Raw genomic sequence first — 7073 nt, 5'->3', positions numbered from 1 at the left:
CGAGGAGGGAGAGGCGCCCCTCCTCAGCTCTTACGCACTTGGTCGCCAGGTTGAACAACTCGAGGGACGTGCACAACTCCTCATGGAAAGCGAGCTCTTCCTTCATCTTAACATCACGGACGCCATCAGAGAATGCAGAGATGATGGCCTCGTCCGTCACCATGGGGATCTTGAGGCGGACGTTGTTGAAGTGTTGGATGTACTTCTGGAGGGTCTCTGCTGGTTGCTGCCTGACACGGCACAGGTCACCCGCAGCCGGCGGGCGGTCGCGAGTGCCCTGGAAGTTGGCGACGAAGCGGGTGCGCATCTCGTCCTAGGAGGAGCTCGAGCCCGGTGGCAGGTTTAGGAGCCAGGAGCGGGCGCCATCCTTGAGAGCCATGGGAAACCAGTTCACCATGACTTTCTCGTCGCCATTGGCCGCTTCGATGCTCAGCTCGTAGAGCTGCAAGAACTCCGCGGGGTCGGGGGTGCCGTTGTAGCGAGGAGGCGGATCCGGCTTGAACTTGCCCGGCCAGGTGACGCTACGTAGCTCGGGGGGAAAGTGTGGCAGCTATCTTTGGTCACCGGGGCCCGCCTTGGGGGTGGAGCTTGGTCTTGATGGGGTCCACGCCCTGCTGCTATAGGTGGCGTGCGGTCTTGCCGCCGCGGCCGGTCCTGGCGCGGTGGCGCGAGGAGCGGCAGAGCGTTTTCTTGCGGCCAAGGGACTTCTTGACAGCTTCTTTCTTCACACGCGGGCACGGGACACAGCGGGTCGCGTCGTGGAGCCGCGGGCCTTGGCACCAGGGCGCCGTCTTGGGGCAGAGGTGGTGGAGGCACTCCGTGAGCTACATCGCCCGTAGCTGGCGGAGGGCGAGGCGGGGAGAGGGACGGCACAGGGGAGCCCCCTGCAGTGCGGACAAGCTCGACGATGCGGTCGAGCTAGTCCTCGTAGAGGTCGTCGACCGGTCGCTAGCGTGGGAGCTCGTGCACCATTAGGAGCGCGGCCCATGCGTCCATGGGAGGGCGACGTGCATGGGAAGAAGAACCAGCCAGGGTCAGTGATGGAGTGGCGGTGCGGCCGTCCCGCCGCACCGAGGGGTGCAGCGAGGATGCTTGTTGCTCATTCCCCGTCGGGCCACTGGCCATGTTAGTGACAGGCGACGGGGAACGATGAGGTGTCCCGCCGATGGGAGTCGTCTGAGCGACGCGGGCGGCGAGGGCAGCCCGGCGCTCAACACGAGGACGGCGCGCGTGTACCATGGAGACGACGGAGCAACGGGGCGTGGAGCGATGGAAGGAAGCTTCGGCGCACCCCTACCTGGCGCGCCAAATGTCGGATCAGGGGTTCCGACAAAACCCTCGAGGTTCGAACACTGGGGTGCGCGCGAAGGTTTTCTCCCTATCGATCCACGACCAAGCTCGCTAAGATCTCGCGGATGAACTCCACGAACTTGCAACACAAAGACACAAGATTTATACTGGTTCGGGCCACCGTTGTGTTGTAATACCCTACTCCAGTGTGGTGGTGGTGGATTGCCTCTTGGCCTGATGATGAACAGTACAAGGGGAAAACAACCTCCTGAGGTTGAGGTGTTCTTGTGCTTGGCGAACTTATGTGGGTGAGATGCCTCTGAATGAGTTCTCCCCCTTTTCTCTCTCGCTTTTACTTCCCCTACTGCAGTGGCTAGTTCTACTTATATAGGCCCTGGTCCTCTCCCCAAATATTGAGCGGGAAGGGAGCCAACAACGGCCTATTTGAAAAGGGACAGCTAGTACAACTTATCCTGACAAAAGTAGTCTTCGCCTGCAAAAGGCTCTGGTGGTGACGCCCTCTTGGGCTCCATGGTGACCTCTGTCTTGCCGTCCTGCTGGTCTTGGTCCCGTTGCACTGATATGGAAACTTTTGCTTGATGCCTCGGTACTCCACGCCTGCGCTTGCCCCCTTGGCACCAAAGAGGAAACAAGGACGCTGCGTGCGCTAGCGCCCTCCTGGCGCCCGCCTGGTCTCGATCGTCATGGCTCACGTCACGAGGACCTCGCGAAGTTTGCCTTGCCTTGATCTCTCCGCCCCTCGTGAGCCTGCCTGGCAAGGCCGCTCCTGAGGAGGTCTTGCATCGTCTGCCTCGCGAGGCTTGGCCCCTCACGAGGGTCTTGAATACCTCGTCGATGAAGATGGGTCGTACAGTCCTGCTAGCTCAGCCACGCCGTGGGCCGCAGGCAGGCAAGTCTGGGGACCCCCGTTCCCAGAAAACCGACAACCATGTTGTGGGCCGCATGCAGGCAAGTCTGGGTACCCCCATTGCCAGAACACCGACAGTTTTGGACAATCATGCAAAATTGTGACAGGAGTGGAGGATATCACCTTGTCAAGTGCGGGAAAACAGACTTTGGTAACCACTATAAAAACTGTTGTTCCAGGGTTGCCTACTTTGTAATTTGTCGATTCTTGCATCACATGAAATTTATATCTGACTTTCTTCCTTTGGCGTAGTTCATGGGGTTGTTGGATCCTTACCTTCCTTCGGTAGGTTCGTTCAAACATAGTTGAGTCCTCGTGTGAGTGAGTTGCATGACCTGTGTTGTATACTCACCATATATATGGAACTCTATGTAACCCAACACTTGTTTCTCAAGGTAGGCATATGTCTTTACCGATTGGTGCTCCATACAAAATTGTTGTGAATCTGATCCTTGAGCTGCACTGCCATATACTACCAACTCACAGTGTAATATCTTGTAGAAATACTGATGATGGTGTGTAGTGTCGTACTGATGAAGGCTGGGTATCTTGTGGTTGAAGCTATCTGAGTAGCTTGCTGAAGAAGTCTGAATATCTTATGCTCGAAGCTTTTGCTAGGTAGTGTGCTTGAGAAGGCTGGGTTCCATACCTGAGAAGCTTCTCCTCTAGTTTCTTATTGAGAAAGTTTCATTGCCTTGTACCAAAAGCTTTTACCAAGGTATCTTGCAGTGGAAGACTAGGTATCTTGGACAGGACATTCTCCATATATCGTACAAAGGAAGATTGAGGAATCTTGCACCATAAGCTTATTACGGTAGTGTGTGGAGGAAGGTTGAGTTATTCTTATACTCGAAACTTCATACTGTGGTATGCATACTGAATGCCATACACACACCCATAATATTTTTGCTGCTGGATACTTGCATGAGAAGGAATGTCTAATTGTCTTCCTTGCTGAGTACTGAACTCATATCACATTCTGGCTTTCTTTCTGGAGTATAGCATATTTCCAGTTTCATTCATGTCTAAACCAAAGCTTTATATAGAAACCATACCTTTGACTGAAAATATACCATTGTTTTTGCACCTGACTTGTCTTCCTGTGGGTTTGATCATTACTGTTGTAAAGGTTGCACAACTGACGCAGACTTGTTATTGATAGTCAATCCTGGATACCATTTGAATACCGAGCAGATATTCCCAATACAATGCAGTTAACAGAGAATTTCATACTATTTATCTTAGCTTCCAAATATTTGAAATCCTTGCTTCTTCTAGTCTGGTGTTAGTTAATGAGCAACTTTCATAAGGGGAAATAACGTAACACCGAAGGCCCAAAGAAAGAAGCAAAAGAAACAACTCGACCAAAAAAAAGCACACAAAAGTGTAGGATCGAAAGTAGGTCTAGAGAGGGGTGATTGGACTACTTGACCAATTAAAAACCTAACCTTATCCCAATTTTTAGTTGTGGGCAGATTTTAGCAATTTACACAAGTCAAGAAATCAACCTACACATGCAATTCTAAGACTGTAGCAGCAGAAAGTAAAACATTGCATATGAAGGTAAAGGGAAGGGTTTGGAAAGGGCAAAGGCAATGTTGACATGGAGATTTTTGGCGTGGTTCCGATAGGTGGTGCTATCGTACGCTCACATTGACGGAGACTTCAACACACAAAGGTTAACGGTTGAACGAGTCCACGGAGGGCTCCACCCATGAAGGTTCCATGAAGAGAAACCTTGTCTATCCCACCATGTCCATCGTCCACGAAGGACTTGCCTCACTCGGGTAGATCTTCACGAAGTAGGGGATCTCCTTGCCCTTACAAACTTCTTGGTTCAACTCCACAATCTTGTCGGAGGCTCCCACGAAACACCTAACCAATCTAGGAGACACCACTCTCCAAAAGGTAATAGATGTTGTGTTGATGATGAACTCCTGCTCTTGCGCTTCAAATTATATTCTCCCCAACACTCAACTCTCTCACACAGATTTGGATATGGTGGAAAGAGGATTTGTGTGGAAAGCAACTTGGGTAAGGCTAGAATTCAAGATTCTTGTGGTAGGATTGGTATATCTTGATCTCAACACATGAGTAGGTGGTTCTCTCTCAGAAAATGTAAGCTAGAAGTTTGGGCACATTCTGATGGCTCTCTCACATATGGAGAAGGGGATGGAGGAGTATATATAGTCCACACAATATCCAACTATTACACACATTTGACCCAACTTAGTCAGACCGAATAGAAGAACTCGGTGAAACTGATTCAATTCAAAATGTGAACGTTAGGAATCCCGGTGGGACCGACTGGAACAACTCGGTGGGACCGATGTGCTAGGGCTTAGGGCAAACATCAACTCGGTAGCACCGATTGCAGCAACTCTGTTAGAACGAAGTGAAGCAATGAGGCAACAGAGAAAATGTTAAGCAAACTCGATGGGACTAATTGCATGATTCAGTGAGACCAAGATCCGTATCGGTTTGACCGAACTGTGTAGGGTTTCTGGCAATGGCTATGTCATATGAACTCGATGGTGCCAGATAGGATGATTCGGTGGGGCCGAGTTTGACTTTGGGTTTCAGACATATTTGGAATGAGGAAGTGGTTGAGGGCTTTGGATCAATATCACTAAGCATTTTGAGAAAGTAGACCATAAAGCAACACCTTATACCCTTTTAATAGTATTGGCTTTCCTACGGACTCAATGTGATCTTCGATCACTAAAATATAAATGAAGAGGCTTGAGCTTTTGCCAATATGTGTCCTTAGCATTTTGCAGGGTCCACGTCTCCAGTCCATGCCATGCCATTCATAGAACTTTCTTAAATATTAAACTTGAATGGATATTAGTTCAATGAGCTATATGTTGTTATGAATTGCCAAAACCACCCGGGGATTAGCTGTACTTTCAATCCCCCCCTTTTTGGTAATTGATGACAACATATAGATCAAAGCTTTAACAAATGATAATATCAATGAAATACATTGTCTCTTTGAGAAGTATGTGATAAGGAAGTGCTACCTCTTGAGCACTGCGTTGGTTTTCCCCGAAGAGGAAGGGATGATGCAGTAAAGTAGCATAAGTATTCCGCTTAGTTTTTGAGAACCAATGTATCAATTCAGTAGGAGGCTATGCACTAGTCCCTCGTACCTGCACAAAACAAATAAATCCTCGCAACCAACGCGAATAGGGGTTGTCAATCCCTACACGGCCACTTACGAGAGTGAGATCTGATAAATATGATAAGATAATATTTTTTGGTATTTTTGTGATAAAGATGCAAAGTAAAATAAAGGCAAAGTAAAGAGCAAAGGAAATAACTAAGTAGTAGGAGATTAATATGATAATGATAGACCCCGGGGCCATAGGTTTCAATAGTGGCTTCTCTCGAGAGCATACATATTCTACGGTGGGTGAACAAATTACTATTGAGAAATTGACAGAATTGAGCATAGTTATGAGAATATCTAGGCATGATCATGTATATAGTCATCACGTCCGACACAAGTAGACCGACTCCTGCCTGCATCTACTACTGTTACTCCACTCATCAACCGCTATCCAGCATGCATCTAGAGTATTAAGTTAAAAATAGAGTAACGCCTTAAGAAAGATGACATGATGTAGAGGGATAAACTCATGCAATATGATGAAAAAACCATCTTGTTATCCTCGATGGCAACAATACAATACGTGCCTTGTTGCCCCTACTGTCACTGGGAAAGGACACCGCGAGATTGAACCCAAAGCTAAGCACTTCTCCCACTGCAAGAAAGATCAATCTAGTAGGCCAAACCAAACTGATAATTCGAAGAGACTTGCAAAGATAACCAATGATACATAAAAGAATTCAGAGAATATTCAAATATTGTTCATGGATAGACTTGATCATAGACCCACAATTCATCGGTCTCAACAAACACACCGCAAAAAGAAGATTACATCGAATAGTTCTCCACAAGAGAGGGGGAGAACATTGTATCGAGATCCAAAAAGAGAGAAGAAGCCATCTAGCTAATAACTATGGACCCGTAGGTCTAAGGTAAACTACTCACACTTCATCGGAGGGGCTATGGTGTTGATGTAGAAGTCCTCCGTGGTCGATGCCTGAAAGGATCGAGAAGAGGTGTCTAGAGGGGGGGTGATTAGACACTAAGTGCCAAAAGTTGCAGTTTTTAATATTCTTAAGTTTAAGTGGAGTTTAAGCACAAGTTTAACAAACACACTACATATCAAGCAAGCATGCAATGAGTATATGAGCAGCGGAAAGTAAAGCATGCAACTTGCAAGAATGTAAAGAGAAGGGTTTGGAGTATTCAAACGCAATTGGAGACACGGATGTTTCGTCGTGGTTCCGATAGGTGGTGCTATCGTACATCCACGTTGATGGAGACTTCAACCCACGGAGGGTAACGGTTGCGCGAGTCCACGGAGGGCTCCACCCATGAAGGGTCCAAGAAGAAGCAACCTTTTCTATTCCATCACGGCCGTCGCCCATGAAGGACTTGCCTCACTAGCGGTAGATCTTCACGAAGTAGGTGATCTCCTTGCCCTTACAAACTCCTTGGTTCAACTCCACAATCTTGTTGGAGGCTCCCAAGTGACACCTTGCCAATCTAGGAGACACCACTCTCCAAGAAGTAACAAATGGTGTGTTGATGATGAACTCCTTGCTCTTGTGCTTCAAATGATAGTCTCCCCAACAATCAACTCTCTCTCTCTCATAGGATTTGGATTTGGTGGAAAGAAGATTTGAGTGGAAAGCAACTTGGGAAAGGCTAGAGATCAAGATTCATATGGTTGGAATGGAATATCTTGACCTCAACACAAGTGTAGGTGGTTCTTTCTCAAAA

The sequence above is a fragment of the Triticum dicoccoides genome, chromosome 6A (genome assembly GCF_002162155.2).
Source record: "Triticum dicoccoides isolate Atlit2015 ecotype Zavitan chromosome 6A, WEW_v2.0, whole genome shotgun sequence".
In the NCBI taxonomy this organism is placed as follows: domain Eukaryota; kingdom Viridiplantae; phylum Streptophyta; class Magnoliopsida; order Poales; family Poaceae; genus Triticum; species Triticum dicoccoides.
Note: the sequence above shows the minus strand (reverse complement) of the source record.